Below are 12,195 nucleotides of genomic sequence, written 5' to 3' on the forward strand. Positions count from 1 at the left end.
GTGTGGTTGGAACTGTTCCCCAGTGAGAGTCAGTGTGTGTGTAACTGTGCCCCAGTGAGAGTCAGTGTGTGTGGAACTGTACCCCAGTGAGAGTCAGTGTGTGTGGAACTGCACCCAGTGAGAGTCAGTGTGTGTGGAACTGTTCCCCAGTGAGAGTCAGTGTGTGTGGAACTGTACCCCAGTGAGAGTCAGTGTGTGTGGAACTGTTCCCCAGTGAGAGTCAGTGTGTGTGGAACTGTACCCCAGTGGGAGTCAGTGTGTGTGGAACTGTTCCCCAGTGAGAGTCAGTCTGTGTGTAACTGTACCCCAGTGAGAGTCAGTGTGTGTGGAACTGCACCCAGTGAGAGTCAGTGTGTGTGGAACTGTACCCCAGTGAGAGTCAGTTTGTGGTTAACTGTATCCCAGTGAGAGTCAGTGTGTGTGGAACTGTACCCCAGTGAGAGTCAGTTTGTGTTTAACTGTATCCCAGTGAGAGTCAGTGTTAGTGGAACTGTACCCCATTGAGTGTCAGTGTGTGTGGAACTGTACCCCAGTGAGCGTCAGTGTGTGTGTAACTGTACCCCAGTGAGAATCAGTGTGTGTGGAACTGTACCCCAGTGAGAGTCAGTGTGTGTGTAACTGTACCCCAGTGAGAGTCAGTGCGTGTGGAACTGATCCCCAGTGAGAATCAGTGCGTGTGGAACTGTGCCGCAGTGAGAGTCAGTGTGTGTGGAACTGAACCTCAGTGAGAATCAGTGCGTGTGGAGTTGGACCCCAGTAAGAGTCAGTGTGTGTGGAACTGAACCCAAGTGAGACTCAGTGTGTGTGGAACTGAACCACAGAGAGTGTCAGTGTGTGTGGAACAGTACCCCAGTGAGAGTCAGTGTGTGTGGAACTGTACCCCATTGAGTGTCAGTATGTGTGGAACTGTACTCCATTGGGAGTCAGTGTGTGTGGAACTGTACCCCAGTGAGCGTCAGTGTGTGTGTAACTGTACCCCAGTGAGAGTCAGTGTGTGTGGAACTGTACCCCAGTGAGAGTCAGTGTGTGTGTAACTGTACCCCAGTGAGAATCAGTGTGTGTGTAACTGTACCCCAGTGAGAGTCACTGCATGTGGAACTGAACCCCAGTGAGAATCAGTGCGTGTGGAACTGTACCCCAGTGAGAGTCAGTGTGTGTGGAACTGAACCCCAGTGAGAATCAGTGCGTGTGGAGTTGTACCCCAGTAAGAGTCAGTGTGTGTGGAACTGAACCCAAGTGAGAGTCAGTGTGTGTGGAACTGTACCCCAGTGAGAGTTAGTGTGTGTGGAAATGTATCCCAGTGAGGGTCAGAATGTGTGTCACTGTACCCCAGTGAGAGGCAGTGTGTGTGGAACTGTACCCCAGTGAGAGTCAGTGTGTGTGGAACTGTACCCCAGTGAGAGTCAGAATGTGTGTAACTGTACCCCAGTGAGAGTCAGTGTGTTTGGAACTGTACCCCAGTGAGAGTCAGTATGTGTGTAACTGCACCCCAGTGAGCGTCAGTGTGTGTGTAACTGTACCCCAGTGAGAGACAGTGTGTGTGGAACTGTACCCCGTGAGAGTCAGTGGGTGCGTAACCGTACCCCAGTGAGAATCAGTGTGTGTGGAACTGTACCCCAGTGAGAGTCAGTGTGTGTGGAACTGAACCCCAGTGAGAGTCAGTGCGTGTGGAACTGAACCCCAGTGAGAATCAGTGCGTGTGGAACTGTACCCCAGTGAGAGTCAGAGTGTGTGGATCTGAACCCCAGTGAGAATCGGTGCGTGTGGTATTGTACGCCAGTGAGATTCATTGTGTGTGGAACTGAACCCCAGTGAGAGTCAGTGTGTGTGGAACTGAACCCCAGTGAGAGTCAGTGAGTGGAACCGAACCCCAGTGAGAGTCAGTGTGTGTGGAACTGTACCCCATTGAGAGTCAGTGTGTGTGGAACTGTACCCCAGTGAGAGTCAGTGTTTGTGGAACTGTACCCCAGTGAGAGTCAGTATGTGTGGAATTGTACCCCAGTGAGAATCAGTGCATGTGGAACTGAACCCAAGTGAGAGTCAGTGTGTGCGGAACTGAACCCCAGTGAGAGTCAGTGTGTGTGGAACTGAACCCCAGTGAGAATCAGTGCGTGTGGAGTTGTACCCCAGTAAGAGTCAGTGTGTGTGGAACTGAACCCAAGTGAGAGTCAGTGTGTGTGGAACTGTACCCCAGTGAGAGTTAGTGTGTGTGGAAATGTATCCCAGTGAGGGTCAGTATGTGTGTCACTGTACCCCAGTGAGAGGCAGTGTGTGTGGAACTGTACCCCAGTGAGAGTCAGTGTGTGTGGAACTGTACCCCAGTGAGAGTCAGTATGTGTGTAACTGTACCCCAGTGAGAGTCAGTGTGTGTGGAACTGTACCCCAGTGAGAGTCAGTGTGTGTGTAACTGTACCCCAGTGAGAGTCAGTGTGTGTGGAACTGTACCCCAGTGAGAGTCAGTGTGTGTGTAACTGTACCCCAGTGAGAGACAGTGTGTGTGGAACTGTACCCCGTGAGAGTCAGTGGGTGCGTAACCGTACCCCAGTGAGAATCAGTGTGTGTGGAACTGTACCCCAGTGAGAGTCAGTGTGTGTGGAACTGAACCCCAGTGAGAGTCAGTGCGTGTGGAACTGAACCCCAGTGAGAATCAGTGCGTGTGGAACTGTACCCCAGTGAGAGTCAGTGTGTGTGGATCTGAACCCCAGTGAGAATCGGTGCGTGTGGTATTGTACGCCAGTGAGATTGATTGTGTGTGGAACTGAACCCAAGTGAGAGTCAGTGTGTGTGGAAATGTAAACCAGTGAGGGTCAGTGTGTGTGGAACTGTACACCAGTGAGAGCCAGTGTGTGTAGAACTGTACCCCAGTGAGAGTTAGTGTGTGTGGAAATGTATCCCAGTGAGGGTCAGTATGTGTGTCACTGTACCCCAGTGAGAGGCAGTGTGTGTGGAACTGTACCCCAGTGAGAATCAGTGCATGTGGAATTGTACCCCAGTGAGAGTCAGTGTATGTGGAACTGAACCCAAGTGAGAGTCAGTGTGTGTGGAAATGTAAAGCAGTGAGGGTCAGTGTGTGTGGAACTGTACACCAGTGAGAGCCAGTGTGTGTAGAACTGTACCCCAGTGAGAGTCAGTGTGTGTGGAAATGTAAACCAGTGAGGGTCAGTGTGTGTGGAACTGTACACCAGTGAGAGCCAGTGTGTGTAGAACTGTACCCCAGTGAGAGTCAGTGTGTGTGGAACTGTTCCGCAGTGAGAGTCAGTGTGGTTGGAACTGTTCCCCAGTGAGAGTCAGTGTGTGTGGAACTGTACCCCAGTGAGAGTCAGTGTGGTTGGAACTGTTCCCCAGTGAGAGTCAGTGTGTGTGTAACTGTGCCCCAGTGAGAGTCAGTGTGTGTGGAACTGTACCCCAGTGAGAGTCAGTGTGTGTGGAACTGCACCCAGTGAGAGTCAGTGTGTGTGGAACTGTTCCCCAGTGAGAGTCAGTGTGTGTGGAACTGTACCCCAGTGAGAGTCAGTGTGTGTGGAACTGTTCCCCAGTGAGAGTCAGTGTGTGTGGAACTGTACCCCAGTGAGAGTCAGTGTGTGTGGAACTGTTTCCCAGTGAGAGTCAGTCTGTGTGTAACTGTACCCCAGTGAGAGTCAGTGTGTGTGGAACTGCACCCAGTGAGAGTCCGTGTGTGTGGAACTGTACCCCAGTGAGAGTCAGTTTGTGTTTAACTGTATCCCAGTGAGAGTCAGTGTGTGTGGAACTGTACCCCAGTGAGAGTCAGTTTGTGTTTAACTGTATCCCAGTGAGAGTCAGTGTTTGTGGAACTGTACCCCATTGAGTGTCAGTGTGTGTGGAACTGTACCCCAGTGAGCGTCAGTGTGTGTGTAACTGTACCCCAGTGAGAGTCAGTGTGTGTGGAACTGTTCCCCAGTGAGAGTCAGTGTGTGTGGAACTGTTCCCCAGTGAGAGTCAGTCTGTTGGTAACTGTACCCCAGTGAGAGTCAGTGTGTGTGGAACTGCACCCAGTGAGAGTCAGTGCGTGTGGAACTGTACCCCAGTGAGAGTCAGTTTGTGTTTAACTGTATCCCAGTGAGAGTCAGTGTGTGTGGAACTGTACCCCAGTGAGAGTCAGTTTGTGTTTAACTGTATCCCAGTGAGAGTCAGTGTTTGTGGAACTGTACCCCATTGAGTGTCAGTGTGTGTGGAACTGTACCCCAGTGAGCGTCAGTGTGTGTGTAACTGTACCCCAGTGAGAGTCAGTGTGTGTGGAACTGTACCCCAGTGAGAGTCAGTGTGTGTGTAACTGTACCCCAGTGAGAGTCAGTGCGTGTGGAACTGATCCCCAGTGAGAATCAGTGCGTGTGGAACTGTGCCGCAGTGAGAGTCAGTGTGTGTGGAACTGAACCTCAGTGAGAATCAGTGCGTGTGGAGTTGGACCCCAGTAAGAGTCAGTGTGTGTGGAACTGAACCCAAGTGAGACTCAGTGTGTGTGGAACTGAACCACAGAGAGTGTCAGTGTGTGTGGAACAGTACCCCAGTGAGAGTCAGTGTGTGTGGAACTGTACCCCATTGAGTGTCAGTATGTGTGGAACTGTACTCCATTGAGAGTCAGTGTGTGTGGAACTGTACCCCAGTGAGCGTCAGTGTGTGTGTAACTGTACCCCAGTGAGAGTCAGTGTTTGTGGAACTGTACCCCAGTGAGAGTCAGGGTGTGTGTAACTGTACCCCAGTAAGAATCAGTGTGTGTGTAACTGTACCCCAGTGAGAGTCACTGCATGTGGAACTGAACCCCAGTGAGAATCAGTGCGTGTGGAACTGTACCCCAGTGAGAGTCAGTGTGTGTGGAACTGAACCCCAGTGAGAATCAGTGCGTGTGGAGTTGTACCCCAGTAAGAGTCAGTGTGTGTGGAACTGAACCCAAGTGAGAGTCAGTGTGTGTGGAACTGTACCCCAGTGAGAGTTAGTGTGTGTGGAAATGTATCCCAGTGAGTGTCAGTATGTGTGTCACTGTACCCCAGTGAGAGGCAGTGTGTGTGGAACTGTACCCCAGTGAGAGTCAGTGTGTGTGGAACTGTACCCCAGTGAGAGTCAGTATGTGTGTAACTGTACCCCAGTGAGAGTCAGTGTGTGTGGAACTGTACCCCAGTGAGAGTCAGTATGTGTGTAACTGCACCCCAGTGAGCGTCAGTGTGTGTGTAACTGTACCCCAGTGAGAGACAGTGTGTGTGGAACTGTACCCCGTGAGAGTCAGTGGGTGCGTAACCGTACCCCAGTGAGAATCAGTGTGTGTGGAACTGTACCCCAGTGAGAGTCAGTGTGTGTGGAACTGAACCCCAGTGAGAGTCAGTGCGTGTGGAACTGAACCCCAGTGAGAATCAGTGCGTGTGGAACTGTACCCCAGTGAGAGTCAGAGTGTGTGGATCTGAACCCCAGTGAGAATCGGTGCGTGTGGTATTGTACGCCAGTGAGATTCATTGTGTGTGGAACTGAACCCCAGTGAGAGTCAGTGTGTGTGGAACTGAACCCCAGTGAGAGTCAGTGAGTGGAACCGAACCCCAGTGAGAGTCAGTGTGTGTGGAACTGTACCCCATTGAGAGTCAGTGTGTGTGGAACTGTACCCCAGTGAGAGTCAGTGTTTGTGGAACTGTACCCCAGTGAGAGTCAGTATGTGTGGAATTGTACCCCAGTGAGAGTCAGTGCATGTGGAACTGAACCCAAGTGAGAGTCAGTGTGTGTGGAACTGAACCCCAGTGAGAGTCAGTGTGTGTGGAAATGTAAACCAGTGAGAGTCAGTGTGTGTGGAACTGAACCCCAGTGAGAATCAGTGCGTGTGGAGATGTACCCCAGTAAGAGTCAGTGTGTGTGGAACTGAACCCAAGTGAGAGTCAGTGTGTGTGGAACTGTACCCCAGTGAGAGTTAGTGTGTGTGGAAATGTATCCCAGTGAGGGTCAGTATGTGTGTCACTGTACCCCAGTGAGAGGCAGTGTGTGTGGAACTGTACCCCAGTGAGAGTCAGTGTGTGTGGAACTGTACCCCAGTGAGAGTCAGTATGTGTGTAACTGTACCCCAGTGAGAGTCAGTGTGTGTGGAACTGTACCCCAGTGAGAGTCAGTGTGTGTGTAACTGTACCCCAGTGAGAGTCAGTGTGTGTGGAACTGTACCCCAGTGAGAGTCAGTGTGTGTGTAACTGTACCCCAGTGAGAGACAGTGTGTGTGGAACTGTACCCCGTGAGAGTCAGTGGGTGCGTAACCGTACCCCAGTGAGAATCAGTGTGTGTGGAACTGTACCCCAGTGAGAGTCAGTGTGTGTGGAACTGAACCCCAGTGAGAGTCAGTGCGTGTGGAACTGAACCCCAGTGAGAATCAGTGCGTGTGGAACTGTACCCCAGTGAGAGTCAGTGTGTGTGGATCTGAACCCCAGTGAGAATCGGTGCGTGTGGTATTGTACGCCAGTGAGATTGATTGTGTGTGGAACTGAACCCAAGTGAGAGTCAGTGTGTGTGGAAATGTAAACCAGTGAGGGTCAGTGTGTGTGGAACTGTACACCAGTGAGAGCCAGTGTGTGTAGAACTGTACCCCAGTGAGAGTTAGTGTGTGTGGAAATGTATCCCAGTGAGGGTCAGTATGTGTGTCACTGTACCCCAGTGAGAGGCAGTGTGTGTGGAACTGTACCCCAGTGAGAATCAGTGCATGTGGAATTGTACCCCAGTGAGAGTCAGTGTATGTGGAACTGAACCCAAGTGAGAGTCAGTGTGTGTGGAAATGTAAAGCAGTGAGGGTCAGTGTGTGTGGAACTGTACACCAGTGAGAGCCAGTGTGTGTAGAACTGTACCCCAGTGAGAGTCAGTGTGTGTGGAAATGTAAACCAGTGAGGGTCAGTGTGTGTGGAACTGTACACCAGTGAGAGCCAGTGTGTGTAGAACTGTACCCCAGTGAGAGTCAGTGTGTGTGGAACTGTTCCGCAGTGAGAGTCAGTGTGGTTGGAACTGTTCCCCAGTGAGAGTCAGTGTGTGTGGAACTGTACCCCAGTGAGAGTCAGTGTGGTTGGAACTGTTCCCCAGTGAGAGTCAGTGTGTGTGTAACTGTGCCCCAGTGAGAGTCAGTGTGTGTGGAACTGTACCCCAGTGAGAGTCAGTGTGTGTGGAACTGCACCCAGTGAGAGTCAGTGTGTGTGGAACTGTTCCCCAGTGAGAGTCAGTGTGTGTGGAACTGTACCCCAGTGAGAGTCAGTGTGTGTGGAACTGTTCCCCAGTGAGAGTCAGTGTGTGTGGAACTGTACCCCAGTGAGAGTCAGTGTGTGTGGAACTGTTTCCCAGTGAGAGTCAGTCTGTGTGTAACTGTACCCCAGTGAGAGTCAGTGTGTGTGGAACTGCACCCAGTGAGAGTCCGTGTGTGTGGAACTGTACCCCAGTGAGAGTCAGTTTGTGTTTAACTGTATCCCAGTGAGAGTCAGTGTGTGTGGAACTGTACCCCAGTGACAGTCAGTTTGTGTTTAACTGTATCCCAGTGAGAGTCAGTGTTTGTGGAACTGTACCCCATTGAGTGTCAGTGTGTGTGGAACTGTACCCCAGTGAGCGTCAGTGTGTGTGTAACTGTACCCCAGTGAGAGTCAGTGTGTGTGGAACTGTACCCCAGTGAGAGTCAGTGTGTGTGTAACTGTACCCCAGTGAGAGTCAGTGCGTGTGGAACTGATCCCCAGTGAGAATCAGTGCGTGTGGAACTGTGCCGCAGTGAGAGTCAGTGTGTGTGGAACTGAACCTCAGTGAGAATCAGTGCGTGTGGAGTTGGACCCCAGTAAGAGTCAGTGTGTGTGGAACTGAACCCAAGTGAGACTCAGTGTGTGTGGAACTGAACCACAGAGAGTGTCAGTGTGTGTGGAACAGTACCCCAGTGAGAGTCAGTGTGTGTGGAACTGTACCCCATTGAGTGTCAGTATGTGTGGAACTGTACTCCATTGAGAGTCAGTGTGTGTGGAACTGTACCCCAGTGAGCGTCAGTGTGTGTGTAACTGTACCCCAGTGAGAGTCAGTGTGTGTGGAACTGTACCCCAGTGAGAGTCAGTGTGTGTGTAACTGTACCCCAGTGAGAATCAGTGTGTGTGTAACTGTACCCCAGTGATAGTCACTGCATGTGGAACTGAACCCCAGTGAGAATCAGTGCGTGTGGAACTGTACCCCAGTGAGAGTCAGTGTGTGTGGAACTGAACCCCAGTGAGAATCAGTGCGTGTGGAGTTGTACCCCAGTAAGAGTCAGTGTGTGTGGAACTGAACCCAAGTGAGAGTCAGTGTGTGTGGAACTGTACCCCAGTGAGAGTTAGTGTGTGTGGAAATGTATCCCAGTGAGGGTCAGTATGTGTGTCACTGTACCCCAGTGAGAGGCAGTGTGTGTGGAACTGTACCCCAGTGAGAGTCAGTGTGTGTGGAACTGTACCCCAGTGAGAGTCAGTATGTGTGTAACTGTACCCCGTGAGAGTCAGTGGGTGCGTAACCGTACCCCAGTGAGAATCAGTGTGTGTGGAACTGTACCCCAGTGAGAGTCAGTGTGTGTGGAACTGAACCCCAGTGAGAGTCAGTGTGTGTGTAACTGTACCCCAGTGAGAGTCAGTGCGTGTGGAACTGCACCCAGTGAGAGTCAGTGTGTGTGTAACTGTACCCCAGTGAGAGTCAGTACATGTCGAACTGCACCCAGTGGGAGTCAGTGTGTGTGGAACTGTACCCCATTGAGAGTCAGTTTGTCTTTAACTGTATCCCAGTGAGAGTCAGTGTGTGTGTCACTGTACCCCAGTGAGAGTCAGTGTGTGTGGAACTGTACCCCATTGAGTGTCAGTGTGTGTGGAACTGTACCCCAGTGAGCGTCAGTGTGTGTGTAACTGTACCCCAGTGAGAGTCAGTGTGTGTGGAACTGTACCCCAGTGAGAGTCAGTGTGTGTGGAACTGAACCCCAGTGAGAGGCTGTGCGTGTGGAACTGATCCCCAGTGAGAATCACTGCGTGTGGAACTGTGCCCCAGTGAGAGTCAGTGTGTGTGGAACTGAACCCCAGTGAGAATCAGTGCGTGTGGAGTTGGACCCCATTAAGAGTCAGTGTGTGTGGAACTGAACCCAAGTGAGACTCAGTGTGTGTGGAACTGAACCCCAGAGAGAGTCAGTGTGTGTGGAACTGTACCCCAGTGAGAGTCAGTGTGTGTGGAACTGTACCCCAGTGAGCGTCAGTGTGTGTGTAACTGTACCCCAGTGAGAGTCAGTGTGTGTGGAACTGTACCCCAGTGAGAGTCAGTGTGTGTGTAACTGTACCCCAGTGAGAATCAGTGTGTGTGTAACTGTACCCCAGTGAGAGTCAGTGCGTGTGGAACTGAACCCCAGTGAGAATCAGTGCGTGTGGAACTGTACCCCAGTGAGAGTCAGTGTGTGTGGAACTGAACCCCAGTGAGAATCAGTGCGTGTGGAGTTTTCGCCCAGTAAGAGTCAGTGTGTGTGGAACTGAACCCAAGTGAGACTCAGTGTGTGTGGAACTGAACCCCAGTGAGAGTCAGTGTGTGTGGAACTGTACCCCAGTGAGAGTTAGTTTGTGTGGAAATGTATCCCAGTGAGGGTCAGTATGTGTGGATCTGTACCGCAGTGAGAGGCAGTGTGTGTGGAACTGTACCCCAGTGAGAGTCAGTGTGTGTGGAACTGTACCCCAGTGAGAGTCAGTAAGTGTGCAACTGTACCCCAGTGAGAGTCAGTGTGTGTGGAACTGTACCCCAGTGAGAGTCAGTATGTGTGTAACTGTACCCCAGTGAGAGTCAGTGTGTGTGGAATTGCACCCCATTGAGAGTCAGTTTGTGTGTAACTGTACCCCAGTGAGCTTCAGTGTGTGTGTAACTGTAGCCCAGTGAGAGTCAGTGTGTGTGGAACTGTACCCCAGTGAGAGTCAGTGTGTGCGTAACTGTGCCCCAGTGAGAATCAGTGTGTGTAGAACTGTACCCCAGTGAGAGTCACTGCTTGTGGAACTGATCCCCAGTGAGAATCAGTGCGTGTGGAGTTGGACCCCAGTAAGAGTCAGTGTGTGTGGAACTGAACCCAAGTGAGACTCAGTGTGTGTGGAACTGAACCCCAGAGAGAGTCAGTGTGTGTGGAACTGTACCCCAGTGAGAGTCAGTGTGTGTGGAACTGTACCCCAGTGAGAGTCAGTATGTGTGTAACTGCACCCCAGTGAGCGTCAGTGTGTGTGTAACTGCACCCCAGTGAGCGTCAGTGTGTGTGTAACTGTACCCCAGTGAGAGACAGTGTGTGTGGAACTGTACCCCGTGAGAGTCAGTGGGTGCGTAACCGTACCCCAGTGAGAATCAGTGTGTGTGGAACTGTACCCCAGTGAGAGTCAGTGTGTGTGGAACTGAACCCCAGTGAGAATCAGTGCGTGTGGAACTGTACCCCAGTGAGAGTCAGAGTGTGTGGATCTGAACCCCAGTGAGAATCGGTGCGTGTGGTATTGTACGCCAGTGAGATTCATTGTGTGTGGAACTGAACCCCAGTGAGAGTCAGTGTGTGTGGAACTGAACCCCAGTGAGAGTCAGTGAGTGGAACCGAACCCCAGTGAGAGTCAGTGTGTGTGGAACTGTACCCAGTGAGAGTCCGTGTGTGTGGAACTGTACCCCAGTGAGAGTCAGTTTGTGTTTAACTGTATCCCAGTGAGAGTCAGTGTGTGTGGAACTGTACCCCATTGAGAGTCAGTTTGTGTTTAACTGTATCCCAGTGAGAGTCAGTGTTTGTGGAACTGTACCCCATTGAGTGTCAGTGTGTGTGGAACTGTACCCCAGTGAGAGTCAGTTTGTGTTTAACTGTATCCCAGTGAGAGTCAGTGTGTGTGGAACTGTACCCCAGTGAGAGTCAGTTTGTGTTTAACTGTATCCCAGTGAGAGTCAGTGTTTGTGGAACTGTACCCCATTGAGTGTCAGTGTGTGTGGAACTGTACCCCAGTGAGCGTCAGTGTGTGTGTAACTGTACCCCAGTGAGAGTCAGTGTGTGTGGAACTGTTCCCCAGTGAGAGTCAGTGTGTGTGGAACTGTACCCCAGTGAGAGTTAGTTTGTGTGGAAATGTATCCCAGTGAGGGTCAGTATGTGTGGATCTGTACCGCAGTGAGAGGCAGTGTGTGTGGAACTGTACCCCAGTGAGAGTCAGTGTGTGTGGAACTGTACCCCAGTGAGAGTCAGTAAGTGTGCAACTGTACCCCAGTGAGAGTCAGTGTGTGTGGAACTGTACCCCAGTGAGAGTCAGTATGTGTGTAACTGTACCCCAGTGAGAGTCAGTGTGTGTGGAATTGCACCCCATTGAGAGTCAGTATGTGTGTAACTGTACCCCAGTGAGCTTCAGTGTGTGTGTAACTGTAGCCCAGTGAGAGTCAGTGTGTGTGGAACTGTACCCCAGTGAGAGTCAGTGTGTGCGTAACTGTGCCCCAGTGAGAATCAGTGTGTGTGGAACTGTACCCCAGTGAGAGTCACTGCTTGTGGAACTGATCCCCAGTGAGAATCAGTGCGTGTGGAACTGTGCCGCGGTGAGAGTCAGTGTGTGTGGAACTGATCCCCAGTGAGAATCAGTGCGTGTGGAGTTGGACCCCAGTAAGAGTCAGTGTGTGTGGAACTGAACCCAAGTGAGACTCAGTGTGTGTGGAACTGAACCACAGAGAGTGTCAGTGTGTGTGGAACAGTACCCCAGTGAGAGTCAGTGTGTGTGGAACTGTACCCCAGTGAGAGTCAGTATGTGTGTAACTGCACCCCAGTGAGCGTCAGTGTGTGTGTAACTGTACCCCAGTGAGAGACAGTGTGTGTGGAACTGTACCCCGTGAGAGTCAGTGGGTGCGTAACCGTACCCCAGTGAGAATCAGTGTGTGTGGAACTGTACCCCAGTGAGAGTCAGTGTGTGTGGAACTGAACCCCAGTGAGAGTCAGTGCGTGTGGAACTGAACCCCAGTGAGAATCAGTGCGTGTGGAACTGTACCCCAGTGAGAGTCAGAGTGTGTGGATCTGAACCCCAGTGAGAATCGGTGCGTGTGGTATTGTACGCCAGTGAGATTCATTGTGTGTGGAACTGAACCCCAGTGAGAGTCAGTGTGTGTGGAACTGAACCCCAGTGAGAGTCAGTGAGTGGAACCGAACCCCAGTGAGAGTCAGTGTGTGTGGAACTGTACCCAGTGAGAGTCCGTGTGTGTGGAACTGTACCCCAGTGAGAG

At 51.5% G+C, this 12,195-nt stretch overlaps 1 protein-coding gene across 1 annotated transcript in view; it reads left to right on the forward strand.

The window, feature by feature from the left end:
• The window catches only part of LOC137371815 (SPRY domain-containing protein 3-like), a 1,004,091-nt gene that overhangs the window by 300,778 nt on the left and 691,118 nt on the right, over positions 1-12,195 (forward strand). The gene's annotated exons all lie outside the window — the stretch shown is intronic.

Source organism: Heterodontus francisci, chromosome 7 (assembly GCF_036365525.1).
Source record: "Heterodontus francisci isolate sHetFra1 chromosome 7, sHetFra1.hap1, whole genome shotgun sequence".
Lineage (NCBI taxonomy): Eukaryota > Metazoa > Chordata > Chondrichthyes > Heterodontiformes > Heterodontidae > Heterodontus > Heterodontus francisci.